A 16,965-nucleotide genomic window follows, 5' to 3' on the forward strand; every position below is an offset into this window, starting at 1 on the left:
CTAAAAGAAAAGAAAGCATTCCAGATTTTAGGACTGATTTTATTTTGATGTTTTGTCTTTTTTAGGGCTGTAAACTTTTTTTTCTTTTTTTTTTACAATTCAGCTGCTTTAAAGAATCTTTCACCACCAGTAGTTTTAAGGAAAGAAAGTACAAACTAGTGATGATACTTACTGCAATGGAATGGAAAGTGCTTGACTCAAAGAAAGATAATAGTGTGCGAAAATAAGCATGAACTTTTGACTGTGGTAAGAAGGCAAGGATGAGGTATGTGAGATTAATGAATGTGTCCAGAAAACAATGGGAAAGACTGGCTTTAAAAAGCTTCACTTTTAATGTGTGCTACTGTGCCCTGATGAAGTTATGATTAGCATCTTTACCCTACTGAAATTAATAACAAATGTCTTACCAATTCAAATGGAGATTAGATTTCAGCCTAATTTTGATGTGCTAAGGTGTGTGCCAGGGGTGTCAAATTCAGTTTCACCGGAGGCCACATCAGCCTCGCGGTTGCCTTCAAAGGGCCGATTGTAATTTTAACTTAAACCTTTAACCTTTGAAGGCCGATTTTAACTTAAAATTACAATTGGCCCTTTGAAGGCAACCGCGAGGCTGATGTGGCCCCTGGTGAAACTGAGTTTGACACCCCTGGTCTATGCTGTTGACATAGAGAACTCCCACGTTGGCAATATGTGAGCTTGACCCAGCAGTGGAAATTCATTGCAGAGTAATGAGAGTAATGTGTTTATATAAAGCATCTTGGGACTGAAAGCAGCCTAACTATATTAGGACATCATTGTATCTGAGCATTGAAACCATGCTAGGAAGGCTATGACAAATCACACAGACTTCTCTCTCAGCCTGAAGTTAAAATAAAAAAAAAAAAACCCAAACAAAAGATTCTATGCATTGCACTCCAATGCTCAGTTTAGTCGTGCCTTACATGTGAACTCTTAACTGCTATATTCATCTTTGAAAACTCCACAGATCTCTTTTAACTGCAGTGAAAACTCAAAACAAATTAATAATAATTAAAAAAAAAAATGTGCCAGCCATGCTTATATGCTTTGGCAAGTACCTCAGTCAGAAAATAGCTTAAATGAATCACAGGATCACAAAATGTTTGAGTCTTGAAAGGACCTCTGGACATTATCTTGTCCAACCCCTCTTCAAGTGCAGAACTTTGTTCCGCTTCATGAGGTTCCTGTCAGTTCACTTCTCCAGCCTGTCAGGGTCCGTCTGAATAGCAACACAACCATCTGGTCCATCAACCACTTCTCCCAGTTTTGTATCATTTGGAAAGCCTCTGTGGGGGTACTTTGTCCCACCAGGAAGTAGAGAGTTCATTAATGAAGATGTCAAACATGACTGGACCCAGTATTGACTCTGGAGGTATACCATTAGTGACTAGCTTTCAGGTGGGCTCTGTGCTCCTGATCACAACACTTTCACACTGGTAGTTCAGCCAGTTTTCAGTCCACCTCAATGTACACTACTCTAGCCTGTACTTCATCAGTTTCTCCATGAGGATGTTATGGATAACAGTACCAAAAGCCTGGCCGAAGTCAAGATAGATGAACAATATCTACTGCTCTTCCCTCTTCCACCAAAAGAGTAATTTTGTTGTAGAAAGCCACCAGGTTGGTCAAGCATGATTTCCCCTTTGTAAACCTGTGCTAACTACCTCGAATCACCTTTTTCTACTTACTATATACTACTTAAAAGTGACTTCCAGGTGAATTTGCTCTGTTGCTTTCCAAAGAACTGAGATGAAATTTATTGGCCTAAACTTCCTCTGGTCCTTCTCTTATTTCATGAAGGCAGGATTAAAAAAAGGAATTTAGGATGATGATTTGGGGATGAGAATGATCCATTACCCCCAAATGTAAAGCAGATTTCAAGTTAAATAACATGTGGCTAAACCTGAAACTTCTGCTTCTCTTTTTCAGTTGTAAAGTATTATTAATTTCATCTGAATAATCTAACAGTCAACAAGAAAGACACCTAATTATATAACCTACAATTTCAAATCTCTTATGCTGCCTAAATAATCCAACAAATGTTAAGTATATGTATTACATAAGCAAATATCCTTATTTGTTTTTAAAGATCATAAGAGTAATTTAATTTAGTATCGGCAAGAATAGCTTAATCTTATGATGTTACTGAGTTTTGTTTTTAATCCATGAAATTCACTTCTAAAAGAATATGTCTCACAGATAGAGAAGATGTATATGTCCTGGAGGACTGTTGTCCTATGACAACAATTATTATTTCCAAGTAATTATTTGATAATGAAAACGAAGGCAAACCTTGTAAAACAATAATATAAATGGAACAAAAATACTGACTCATTTGTGCCCCTGTGAGAGCAAACAACAACCAGGAAAGGATGACAAGACAATCCAGGAGCTAGAACACAACCCTCCAAAAGGTTAATCTCATCTAGCTTTAGGCATCTAAAAGTTAGGTGTGTAGTCTCGCAAACTGTCTAGGCTTTATATACAGGAAAAAAAAATTTCTTTTTGTTACAAACATATCTATTTTAGAGTGGCATCAATAACCTTCTAGCCAAAGTAAGAAGATATGAATCTCAACCTTCTCGTGCAACTTTCGGGAATTATTTGGTATTTTTTGGTAGTAGACTTAGAGCTACACAGTCAGGATAATGTACATTTTTTCTTAAAAGATCAGAGGGAAATATATTAAACTGTATGAAATGTTAATAGAAATATACTTCCAAGTGGAACTAAGACTTGCTGTTAGCACAGTTCTGGATAAGTCATTCGGTCTTTGCCAGCAGATCCACATACTGGAACAAATATAATATCAGAGGAAGTGATGGTACCAGCTGTGCTTTCAATACTTTTGTAGTTACACACATGCAAAATAAGTGAAGTCTACTAAAACGAATAATAAACACCTACATTCATAACAGGCTGTCAATTGCTCAGACTGCCTAAGGAAATATGAAGTTGATGGATGATATAGATTTTTGATGACAGAAGAATTGTCTACATTTCTATTCTGCATTATGACTCCTAAGTAAATGAGTATTGTCATTGACTTGTCTCATCAATCCTGTTAGTGAGATGGAACTGGGCACAGCAGGAATTACCTTGTTGAAATTTTATAGTGACACCGGAAGCAGGCTGTGCTCTGAGATATATAACTCCCTCTGAGGTTTGTGCTAGTTGATTTTGTGCTTTTGAGGAAAGAACTTTGCCAGGAAGATTTTTTAATGAATTGTCTGTGAATGTATAAGTCAATTTACCTGTGTCTTTTGTATATATTTTCAGTTCAGTGTGTGATATAATAAGACACCTTATGATTCAGAAGATTGTTAGAAAGCTGAAACAGGTCTGAGAAAGTGTAGATATGGTGCATACTAGTGCTTTCTTTGTATTTTCTTTTGATCTCAGTGCTCCTTCAGATTTAATTTTAGTTAGCAAGACATAAGCATCAGAAACCTGAAGGAGTTCACTGACACCTTCTAGAGTTACCTTCTCAATAGCATATTTCTAGATACATAATATATTCCCTCTTTCAGAAGAAGCAAAACAGCAATAACAAAGAAATCAAAGCTAAACTATACAGTGAAGAAAGTCTCCCAAAACCTTTGTGTGACCAGCTGAAGCCCTAAGGTGGTATTACTTAAACACAGGATATGGAGACCGTTGTGTTATTCGTACAGCCAGGCCCAAAAGGCAAGAGAATACAGAGGAGAATTCAGAGAGATTGTGAGTCAGCTTTCATAATCATCTCCATTACACAAAGAGATTCAAAAATTTATTCCAAAAGTTGGTCCAAATTACTTTGTATTTAGAAAGGATATTTCTAAGCAATCTATCTTGATATGTTATTTCAGTGTTTAACCAGCCTTCTTTCTAGGAAGTTACATTTTGTTTAGAAGTTAAATATTTCTAGGCTCTTTTACCAGTCCCTGAAACTTTATTTGTAATCCTTTTTCAGTAGTGCTGAAAATTAACAAAGGGCTGCTATCTGACCCAAACCAAACATAAAATTAGTGGTCCCCTTCACATCTCAGATCCTCCTTTTTCTTCCCCATGTTGCATATCTGCTTGCCCTTGTATTTTTCTGCTGAATGTTCTTTCCCCCTGTTCCTTATGTGCGGTGATGAGGAACAACGTATGCAGATGCAGACAGAGACGCACACACATGAAGTTCTTGTTTGCAGTGAGAGCAGAGCCAGGCAGAGCTGATCTTTTATTAACAGTTCTGCATTTATAGGTTCACAGATATGGGCCTGGACCAAGAGGTTAGACAGGATGTTTTTTCGATAATTGTTATTCTAAACACAACATACTCATGTTGTACCTGTTTTCAGTCACGTTCCCGTGCATATCTTGTGGGCAGCGTTCTGACCCACTCATTCACACGCTCAGGACCAACATTCACACATTATACGTACGGGGCAGTTTTCTGGCCCGAAATATCATTCTCACTGGGCTGGGCTATCACTTCTTACACTCATAAAAAACATACTTCTGTATAACATTTCCAAGGCTCTTTAGCTGGGACTGCATATACTGTCGTTCCCACACCTATGTAAGCCTCAGCAGGCAAATCAATCTAAAGCAGATGTACAAATGATCAGACAAACTGGAAAGAGGAGAGGAAAGTGTAGGCTGAGTAGATAAATTTTCTTGGAACTGCAGTACGTGAACACTTTTGGTCCCCAAATGAATTGCCTGCTAGATAGCCTTATTTCCATTGTCAAAACATTTTCTCCATTTCAGGTACCATATGAGTAATTGCAATGATGAGTTCTATTATCTTTCTTTTCTTCAGTAAGTGGAATAGGGTAAACTCCTTAAATTCTGCATGATGGAGTCTGTCTTTCATCTTGTTGTTCATTTTGTGGTCCCTGAACTTGTTTTTGAATTCTATAACTTTTCATATACCTATTGGGTTTATGTGGCAAAGTTTTGGTAGTGGAGGGGCTGTGGGGGTGACTTCTGTGAGAAGATACCAGAAGCTGCCCCCATGTTGGACAGAGATGGTTTCAGCCAGCTCCAAGATGGACCCATTCTGACCAAGTCTTTAGTCAATGAACAATGTTGGTAGATATTTAGGAAAGGGTAAAATGCTGTGCCAAGGCAGATGGGAGAGAGGAGTGACAACATGCAAGAGAACCAACTCTTCAGACACCAAGGTCACAGATGCTGGAGCAGAGATTCCCCTGCAGCCTATGGTGAAGACCATGGTGGTACACGTTGTCCCCTGCAGCCCATGGGGGTACGTGTTCCAGCAGATATCTATCCTGCAGCCCACAAGTAAAGCAGGTGGATGTGCCCTAAAGCAAGCTGCAACTCAGGGAAAGCCAGCACTGGAGCAGTCTTCTGCTCCAGGCCCATGGAGAGGAGCCCACACTAGAGTGGGTCCTGTGACCCTGTGGGAGACCCATGCTGGAGCAGTCTATTCCTGAGGGACTGTACCCTGTGGAAAGGACCCATGCTGGAGTGGTTTATGAAGAACTGCAGCCCAGGGGAAGGACCCATGTTGAAGAAGTTAATGAAGGACTATCCTGTGGGATGGACCCCATGCTGGAGCAGAGGAAGAGCACGAGGAGGAAGGAGTAGCAGAGATGAAATGTTATGAATCGACCACAACCCTCATTGCCTGTCCCCCTCCAATGCTCAGGGCGGGGGGGAGGTTGAAGAGTCAAGAGTGGAGTTGATTCTGGGAAGGAGGGAGGAGTGGGAGAAAGGCGGTTTTAGATTTGTTCTTATTTCTCATTTTCCTACTCTGTTTAATTGACAAGTTAAATCAAATTAATTTATCCAAGCCAAGCCTGTTTTGCTCAAGACAGTAATTCGTAATCCAATCCAATAAGCATCCATATCTTGACCCTTGAGCTTTTCGTCCTATTTTCTCCCCCTGTCCTTGTTGAGGAGGGACAGTGATAGAGTGACTTGGTGGACACCTAACAGCCAGACAAGGTCGACCTAATAAAATTTATTAAGATTTTAGAAATGCTTTATGACTACAGAAGTTCCTGAATGGAAAAAAAAAAAAAACTTTTATGTAAATTGACCTGTGTCTCATAACCAGAGAACCAAAGAAGGGTTGATGTCGAAAGGAACCTCTTGAGGTCTTCTGGTCAAACCCATCTGCTCAAGCAGGCTTATGTACTGTCAGTTGCCCATGACCAAGTCCAGACAGCTCTTTATATCTACAAGGACAAAGACTCCACAATCTCCCTTGGCAACTTACACTAGTGCTCAGTCACCCTCATAGTAAAAACATTTTTCCTGATATTCATAGAGAACCTGCAGTTTGTGCCCATTGGCTCTTGCCTGTCACCGGGCACCACTGAAAAGCACCTGGGCCCATCTTTTTTACACCCTCTCTTCAGGCATTTATACACACTGATGAGTTTCCCCCTGAGCCTTCTCTTCTCTAGGCTAAACAGCTCCAGCTCTCTCTTTCCTTGTGTAAGAGATGTTCCAGTCCCTTAATCACTGTACTGGTCCTTCATTGGAGTCTCTTCTGTAGCTCAATATCTCTCTTGTACCATAGATTTTTAAGCAGCCAATAAAATCTTGGAAAAAATTCCATCTTTTGCCTACAGACAGTCCCTAGGCTCTGAAAAAGGGGAAAAAAAAATCCTCTAAAGAAATCACTGTCATCATGACCTGATGGTTTCAATCATTAAAGGCAAGAAGAAAACCTTAATATTTCAGGGAACACTCTCCCACATGCCCATATTATAAAGCTCTCCTATACATTACAGTCAAGCAATACATATCATATAAACCTCTGTTATTACTATTTTCTGTGCAGTTTATCTTTCAACTATTGGCTGGGTTTAACTGCATGTGATGCATTTCTCTTTATTTTTCTTCTCTTACTTTTGTATTTGTTCCTATCAATATTAGGTCCATTCCATCACCTGACTGTTTACTACTAAATACACCCTCTCCCATTGTACACGTTCATCTCAGAGTGTCTCCCGTCACCAACATCACTCTTCTGTCTCCACTTACTGTTAGTAACATTCCTTAATTGCATTTTGCAAAAGAAAATGAGAACTCCTTCCCCCTCCCCCCCGCTTTTTTTTTTTTCTTTTATTGAAACCAGGATTCTGGATAAGGACAAAAATCAAAGGTTGCACTATGTCATAGAACCCTTAACATCATGAACACCGATTTAGATGATAATTTTTGTCTGACCAGTTACTAGTTGACTCATGAACCAGTTGAAGCTATGAAAGTAAACCTAAGTACAAAGCACTTCACATGTCTTCCATTCTTCCATTAAATTAACACTCTCTAAGTGAAAATCCCAGGGCTTGGGGGCATTATATCAGTATTTGATACTCTCTTGAGGAGTTGGAGTTTATAAACTCATGAATGAGACATAAACACTAATACACTCATTTAATCTGTACCAACTAATTTTCCTCCAGTATTTTTCATGGTCTTTAATAGGAAACTGTACCCATATTATTTAGTCTGGATTCTTAAAGTTCAGAAGTGTTTTTCAGCATGATTAAACTATGAAATGTATTTGAAACTAATTGTTTCTGACCCATATTTGCAAATACATTTTATAATTCCTTAATAGTGAGAAGTTCCTATTATCTTTTGCAATTTTGGACTCTGTTGTGAGCAACAGGAAAAAGACACTTCTGTTTTAACTGTTTAAGCATCATGTAAGACAACAAGTCACGATTGTAAGTTATTGATATCAAAGGAAGCAGTATAGGTCAAGCAGAGAGTGCTGTTTAATTGTATACATTGATGATAACTAGACTACAAAAAGTAGGAAAAAATGACATCTAAATTTTTACAAAAGACTACTTAAAGACTTGATCAATAAACCAGTCTATAAATCTCATTTCTAAAACCATACATGTAAGAGAAACTGTTTTGTTGTTTTGCGTACTACTTAGAAAATTAATAATCTAGAATACATGATATTCTGATTTCTCATGAAATGACTACACACATTTTGTCAGGTGACGCAGTGGACAATAGAATGCATTATGGTGAACATGTACTGCAATTATATCACAAGACGCCATTTCTCAAATGAAGCAGTCATGCAATGCATTTTCTGAAATTGAATTTTTGTACTTTCCTAATCCCCTGAACTGATCCTATAGAAGACTAAAGGGTACACTTACTTTATGACTTCCTCATATTTACCAGGTTTGATGACATGAAGTATAAAGCACTAAAAAAATGTCAGCAGTTATCTTCCCCTAAAGTTTAAAAATCTAACTTGTAAAAGCAGACAAGAGGCAGAAAAATTGCAGAATTATAATTAATATTTAAATTATTTGAGGTAAAGTTGAGAAAAAAATGTCAACATCTAAGACAGAAATAATGAATTACTCTTTTTCAGGTGCTTTTCAGTTTCCATTGACTCTAGACAATTTTGATTAGATGCCTTATTTTTAGATGCTATTCATTAATTGGGATACATCCCATTGAGTGATTTCCCCTAAATCAGGAAGTTTCTATTTTTACCAAGACATGTTTCTATGTCTGATGCAGTCTAGTTCCTTGCTCACAGAACTAGAAGTCCTACTTTACTCAGTGATGAAGGAATGGGGTGTTCTTCATCACAACTCCTGTTGAAGCCAAATTACACTACAGAGTAAAGATCATTATTTAAAGAGTAATGGTGCCAAAAGAAAGCAAAGAGAACCCTTTTGTCAAGATGCACATTATAAGCCTGGTTAAAATAAAATTAGTATCCTTGCTTTCTGATTTTCAGAGGCTTTTAGCTAGGACATATGAAAAATAATTTTCTTTGGAACAAGCAAAGATAACCTCCAATGAAAGAGAAGTCTATTTCAATTCCAAAGTTCGAGTTCTATCTATAGATATCTAGGTTATTCAAATAAAGTGAAGATTTCAACAGGTAAGATTTATCTCCCCTCCTCTGCACAGGAAATTCTTTAAGTAAGTAGCAACTGTAATGAACTTGATGAAGAGACATTTCATACCTCCATTATGCCCTCATTTTCTATGGCTTTCCAGTCTCTTCATAGAGGAACATAAGTTAATGTTAATATAATGCTAACGCTAGTACCAGAATCTACTTAAAACTACTTTTCACTTTTAGACTTTCATTAAATAAGTCATTAACATTTTGGATAAAATGTTAATGTCATCACCACTAAAATGTTTTTGTCTTATATAAATCTGAATTTATTCTGTGTGGATGTGAATTTTCCAATTGGCCAATGTCCGATCGCTGATTTTAGAATACAATTTTGTTTGGTAGAGAAAGTTTTCTACAGGTACTGGAGCTAGTGAAGCCAAAATTATTTATTAAAGTATGTCTTTTTCCATCTCATTGAATCCCAATAACCACCTGTTCCTTCCTCTAAGATTTTTTCTAAACCTTACTTATTCTTACATGGTATTTCCACACTCTCCTTCAACTCAGACTCAATTTCTCATCCTCCTGTATTCCTGAGTCCTATAATTTAACTCAATTCCATGTCTGTGTTTCAGCAAAGAAGTAAAGAAATGCGGTTGTGGTACAGCTCCTGTGGAGACATGTGTGAGCTAACTGGTAGTACTAGCTAACAGCTAGTATTCTGGCAAAGATCACCAGCCACCTACCCACTAAGGAATAACACCTGAGTTTGTTGGACCGTTTCTCATAGAAATGTTAATATAATCTTTTCTTTCTAGCTAACTGCTCCCTTTTATGAAATCTGTGGGAATGAGTACCTCTGAGACTTATACACTAGTTAGATTTATGGGAAATTGAAAATAGGCCATGGCAGACAAATGGATACTAGTAACACATTCAGACTAAATTAGTTTATATGTTACACATAAACTAGTAACACATGGGTAATAAGGAAAAAACAAACAAACAACCAAAAAACCCCCAAACCAAAATAAAAAACCCCAAACCAAAACAAACAAAAACACTGTCATGGTTTAACCCTAGCTAGCAATCAAACCCACTACAGCTGCTCGCTCACTCTCCTCCCCTCCTCCGAAGTAGAGTATTGAAAAAGAAGGGAGAAACTCATGGGTTGAGATAAAACAGTTTAATAAGACAAAATAATAATAATATATAATAAAGTAAATTATACTCAGTATGATCTCTCATGAAACTCCCGTGGGACCAAACAGCAAGTCCCAGAGAGGAGAGCACCCTGGTCCCAAACAGCTGATCCCAGTGAGAAAGCAAACAAGCAAAAGGCAGAAAGGCCCAAAGGCCAACTGCAAAACAGCTGAACAGCAAAAGACTGAACTAACACCGAACTCTCAACCGAATGAAACTTCCAAACAGAACAGAACAAAATGGAACCAAACTGAACTGACTAGCCAGAAAACACAGTTCTAATTACATATGGAGCATGATGCTGAATGTCACGGAATATTTCATTGATCAACCTGGATGTCACTCAAGGTCTGTCCCACGTATGTCCCCCTTTTTAGCTGCCTTGCAGCTCCAGATAGAAAGCCTACAAGGATTTTGGACTCCCTGACAATGGATAAGGTACCAGTAAGTTCTTGCATTCTCTTCAGATCAAAACCCAAACACTGGCAAGTTAAACAGAGAAAATGAGTTAGCCTTTCCAAAGGAAAACATAGGAAGCTCAGCGTGTTATCACAATATTCTCATACTTAATCCAAAACGAAGGACTGTGTTAGCTACAAAGAAGAGAAGTTTCTATCTACATGAAGAAAATTAACTCCATTTCAGTCAAACCAACACACCGGGAACCTCCTGACTTTATTTTTCATTCTTAGTTTCCACTGTTTCTAAGACACTGGTTTGTACTGCTCTTTTCCTCTCCATTATTTTCTGTGAAAATCTTGTCCAAACACAGTATGCAAAACTTTAGCTGTTCTTGCTGGCTGTTTCTCTGTGAGCCACACTGACATTTCCCCTCTTGCTTCTTTCTCTTGTTCATGTCTGGTCCTTTTTTCCCCCCACTTCTCTTCCTTCAGCATCCTTTTTCTTCTTTAAGTCATGTTTGTTGTGGGTTTTTTTGTGGTTTATTTTGGGGGGTTTGTTTCTTTGCTTTCTCCTCCCTCCCCTCTGGTTTTGTTCCTCTATTTTTTCCTGTGTTATTGTTCTCTTTATTATTTTCTTCTCTTCAATGATTTGAAGCCGTAGTTGGGTTTGCACCTCATCAGTCTTCCTGGAATACTCATGTTTGCCAGTTTACTTCCTTTCTTCCTTCTACCGTTATCAAACAGAAGAATTAACATAAGAGACAGCCGTATCATACCCGTTCTCTTCTTGTCTCTTATTTTTGACATCTTTATTCCAGAAGACAAGTAGTTCTATGTCAGTACATTCTTGCCTTTGTTAAGAGTATGCCTTCTCAAGAAATAGCAAGTCTGACAGCCTGCTCTAAAATAATCAATCAGATGTAACCTCCTCCAGATATATATTTATTATTCAAATAGAAATAGTGCTTAAAGGCCCAGATGTCATGTTCCAACTGTGCTGGGGTGAGGGCAAAGGTTAACTTTTGAATACTCTGTGCAGTAACACAAAGTGACAATGATCACCCAAGAGGTTTAATTAAATAATGAATTTACTAAAAACACTCAGTGGAATTACAGTGGATAGTGACTTGGCAGAAGTTTGTAACTATATAATAAAACTTAGCAACACTTTGACAGCAGAACTTGCAACAATATTACTCTTATGTGCCCAGAATCAAGTTAGAGAGAGAGAGAGAGAGGAAAATAAAAGAGGTAGATTAAGATATCAGAAGAAAAGTAAGATATCACTGCTCCACAGGTTGGTCAGTTGGCTATTAATAATAGTCTGCTGCCTAGAACTAGAATGTATCATGCTAGGTACTCTACAAAAACGAAGAAGAAATGCTGTTTCTTGATCCCCAAAATATTCATCTAAACATGAAGGACTGATAAGCAGAAAGTAAAACAAAAACAGAAACAGAGAAATAAGAAAGGTCAAATTAATACATAATAGAAGACAAGAGCAACTGTTTTGCTGAGGTAATCCAGCAAATTAGCTTTCTGGATGTATAATCCCATAACACCAACTAATTAGAGGTAAAAATCATTCTCTTGATGACGGATAATAATTTTCATTTTTTTTTTCTTATTTCTTCCTTTTATTTGTGACTTAGCAAAAAGGGCTTCTCTTCTTCAAAACAAAAAGCTATACTTTAAAATCATAATTTTCCTAGACCAATTTTTTTTTTTTTTTTCTGGCAGGATAATCTGAAGTTACCTGTTCTCCTTCCATCACCACCTTGTTTATGTCACATCTGCATTTACCCTAGCAGCTTTGCCATGTTATGTTGTTTGTGGGGCAGACAGGCACATACACCAGCTGTCAAAGACATGTTACTCATATTGCCTCAGAAGGTAGCAAAGGTCCTTCCAACAAATATTGCACCTGAGATAGTAAAAACTCCTCAGGGATCCACTACCATATGTTTTGAAGGTGTATGTGTGACTCTTAAGGGTTTTATTATCAAGTTTTCATGATTTATCAGAAACTGATTTGTGCTATTCTCTTCCTTTTCGTAATTATATTTGTGTTGTGTTGGTCTGTCTCACATGGGCACTATTTAGTAGTCTTCTTTTAATACAAAAATAAAATAACATTTACTTTCATCCCTCAGTTACTCACCAGCAGACATACTGTAAACTGCAGCTATCTTATAAATAAGTAAATAAATAAATAGATCCAAGTAACACTTAAACAAGAAAATTAGACTAATTATATTCTTCCATAAGTACTTCCACCTAATCAATTATAGTGTTATGCTGTAGAATATTAGGGCTGTCATACAGACCTTTAAAATAAAGTCTCATGTTTAAATGTTAAAACAAGGCCATACAGAAGATAGACAGTAGATATCTCTTTTCTATGTAAATTAAAAACTATTTGACCTAACCTCATATCTGCCTAGACCTGAGTTTAGAGAGGGTTCAGAACTGAAATTGAGATATAGATTATCAAAAAGACCTCCATCTTTAATAGGCTGTTTTCAGATCTTATTATTTCCATCTTAAATTCAATAATTTAGGGCAACCAGAGCTATAGTTCGTATAGGTACTACAGATAGGTTTACAATAGGAATAGTGCTCCTGAAATACCCTGTTTTTCAGACATCAAGCATAAGGTTCTCAAGGGGCTGTATGACAACCCATACCCCAAACAGATCCTGGTCTACATTAACTGTTCTCTGTACAAATGGTACCAATCTAAAACACCCAAAGGAGGCAAGTCTCTGAGTAAAACAGTAAACGAACTAAACTAACACATCTCAGAAGCCTCATGCCCTACTGTTATAACCTAACAGCCCTGTCCTTTGCGTTTCCCTCCTTCATCCACCAAGGGTAAGTTACCCAACCTCATCCTCCTTTGTTTTCATGCAGACCTGAATTCTCTCTATGTCAGGAAAAGTGCCTGCACATATAGACCCAACTGCAGGTATATATTCAGTAAGAAAGGTAGCGACAGGGGAAAAAGGAAGAAAACAAGTTTTACTCTTTTGCTTCCAGCTATGGCATCATATTCATCAATGTGCATTCCCAGTATAGCATTGTATTTCCTCTTCTCATCTCCTTTACATTCAGAGAGAGGCTGTAACTTTACAGTTTTCAAAGAGGATGCAGCTCTCTGCTGTTACAAGTCCACAGCAGAGCCTTGTCCCCATTTCAAGGGCAATACAAAACAGGACAAAGCCCTTTCATTCACAGCAGGGCAAGCGTTTATCAGGTTTAAGACCTCATACGAGAAATGTGAGAAAATAGCATATTGGGAAAAATACTGTTAGGTTACAGTGTTGTGTTCTGGATTGACTGGGTAAAAGAACAAGAGAATTAGAGGCAGCAGTAGTACTGTACACTGTTTAACAGAATGCTATCACAAATATATATAGAGAAAAGCACAGTAAAATGACTGTTGATGAAATTGCCGCAATTGCTTCACTGCCCCAAACTGAAACCTATTAAAGAAAAGGAAACAAAAACTACTGAGGAGGAAAGCCTGTCTTCTCCAGCTCAATTCTGGTTCTGAGTGTCAACATTTTATGTAGGTCATCATTAGGACATTTCTGGATGTTTCCAAATTGAAATGAGCACACACAGTACAAACAGAAACTGAAACAATCATGTATGTAGTACGACCAGGAACAGTTTGTGAGATTCAGGGGACATTTCTGGAAAGATGAGTAGACAGTATGCCTCCACATATTTTTCAGACTTTATCACTAGAAAAGGACTATTGGAAGGTCAAATACAAACCAAGACAGATGACTGTTACCGAAATAAATCATTCTAGTTCACAGGTTCCTGGCTGGAAAAGCATGGTGGCACTTCACACCAGTGAAGAACTCTCTTCAAAGACACTCTAACAAGCCAAGTGACTGCAAAATATATACCAGAACAAAGGGAAGTGATTAGAGGGCTGGAATGAAGGGGCATGATTCAGAGAACTGGATCACATATCCAATAAAGTAAGGCTAAGAGAGTCAGAGGTGTTCAACCTGGACTGCAGGGCTGCAGGGAGACTTTTTTTCAACTTTCCAATGAATAAAGAGGGCTTATAAGAAAGACAGAGAAAGACTTTTTATCAATGCCTGTAGTGGCAGGACAATGGCCAATGATTTATGGCAGGTTTAGATAATTTTTTAAGATGAGAGTGGTGAGTCACTGGAACAGGTTGTCCAGAGAAGCTGTAGACGCCCCATCATTGGAAGTGTTCAAGGCTGGATGGGGTTTTGAGCAACCTGATCTAGGACAAGATGTCCCTGCGCATGGCAGGGGGATTGGACTAGATGATCTTTAGAGATCCCTTTCAACCCAAACCATGCTATGGTTCTATGACAACAGACTTACGTGTATACAGTACACACATATATGTCTTCAAATTTTGTGTGCTCTAGTCACTTCTTAAAACAGGATTTTCCTGATATCTCTTACCTATTTTAGCTTTATCTACTTAATAGCCTTATGCCTTGATGTGGTAACCTACCACTGGAATTTTTTAATGACCTTCCTTGACATCTTTAATGATTGAACTGATTTATTCTGTATTTACAACTTCTAACTTGTTAGAAAATTTCACATTACATTTAAGAGGTGTCATGGAGACATTCTCATAATCCTTCATGACTCAACAGAAATAACTGAGCATCAGCATTATTTCCTTGCAATTCAGGTAGCCAACACAATGAAAGAGTCAGTTTGAACTACAAGGAACTACCTGTAACGCCTGAGAATGAATTTTTACGGATGGAAAGGCAGTACGTTCAGGTAAATTCCTTGTTAAACCTTTTGGTGTTTTGGAAAACATAGAGTGTGTGAAGAAAGCATTTAGATGGAGGACTACATCTTTATGAATGGTTCTCTAAGTTGTTCCTTAATACACTCTTAAACTTCAGTTACTTCATTAACTTACAACTTAGTCGTATAGAGGATAGTGAGAAAAATGATACATTTAACAGGACTGAAGTTGAACAGCTGTGCTTTCTAATTTTAACTCTCAGTCTCTACATTTTGGGGCCAGCATTTGTAATGGAGTAACCCAGGCTGGCAATGCCTCACTTTCAAAGACCTCTGAGATTTCATTAAAAATCTGTTTTATTGGTATTCTGCATGGTAAAACTGCTAATTGATAAATGAGGAAAAAACACAGAAATAGAAGAAGATAAGAGAGAGCAATGAGCATGAAAACACTTCTTAAGCCTGTGTTGCAGATTCTGTCTCAATCTCTGATGGATTCCTTTTTCTCAGCCCACCCTAGGGCAACTGGAATTTATACTTGCTCTGTAATCTGCAGTCCTGTGCATTTTTCTGTACCTATCTGACTCAGAAATGTTGAAGCAGGTATTTGCTATTTAGCCAGAAGTAGTAATTTGAGGAATTAATGCCAGAAAAAAAACAGAGAACGAAGGAAGGATAAAGTAAAAAAAGGCTGCACTAGTATCTACTTTTAATTTTTCAATACTATACAATAGTTGTTTAGATAGCGGTTTAGATATGCAAATATCCTAAGAAGCCTTAAATTAAAATCAATAAAACCAGCCCAAGAAATACAGCTTAGCCTTAGGGTAAAATTAAAGGGAAGCTGCAGATCAAATTATCCATATGAGAAAGTGAGTTTGAAGATTTCTGAAATAAATAGAAACAGCTTCCAAAAATGACAGAAGACCTTACAGAGGACTTTTGAGAGACACTAATGTCAAGACATACCTGCATGTAAAAGTTGGTCTAAAAGGGATAATGCATACTAAGCCATAAAGGCACTCTATAAAATTGTGACATCAACCTGCAGAATAACTTGAAGACAAGAACGTAACATGGTAAAACTCCAGTCGGTCAGCCATAGTTTACTGACTGTCTCTGTTCTCCAAAATCAAAGTATTTTGTCTCAGCTGTACTGTGTATATGGGTTTTTTTTGTTTTCCTTTTACCTCAGTTCTATCTCCTATAAATATTAACACTTAAAATATTTCTGAGGTCTTTAATCTTAATATTGCAAAAACACAACCAGTCAATGGATAACTATTTTGTTGTGAGTACTACTCTCTCGGCTAACAGGTGTGTGAGTGACTTGCCAGGACAATAATTGCATTTAAGTAGTAAAAGAAAGAGGATAAGAATAATAATTAAAATGTCTGGCTCGATATGTGGATGTATGGATGGCTGGATGGATTTAAAATATTAAAATTGGTATTAAATGAAAAAGATTAATTTAAAAGGATGACTTTTTTTTTAATTCTGTCACCACCTAATTTATTCTATTCCCTGTTATGTTTGAATAGCAAAGTCTTCAGTCTTAAAATATAAATTTTCATTGCTTAAAAAAATAGGTATTAGTTCTGTGCAAAGTGGTAGGTAGTCTCTGTCTGCTGTTCATGGTCATATTATATTGTTCTTAAGGGAAAAAAATGAAAGTTTTGGTACAACATGCCTCATTGTTATTAATATAGTCAATTCTACACAACTGTACTTCAACAATAT

Source organism: Caloenas nicobarica, chromosome 1 (assembly GCF_036013445.1).
Source record: "Caloenas nicobarica isolate bCalNic1 chromosome 1, bCalNic1.hap1, whole genome shotgun sequence".
Classification (NCBI taxonomy): domain Eukaryota; kingdom Metazoa; phylum Chordata; class Aves; order Columbiformes; family Columbidae; genus Caloenas; species Caloenas nicobarica.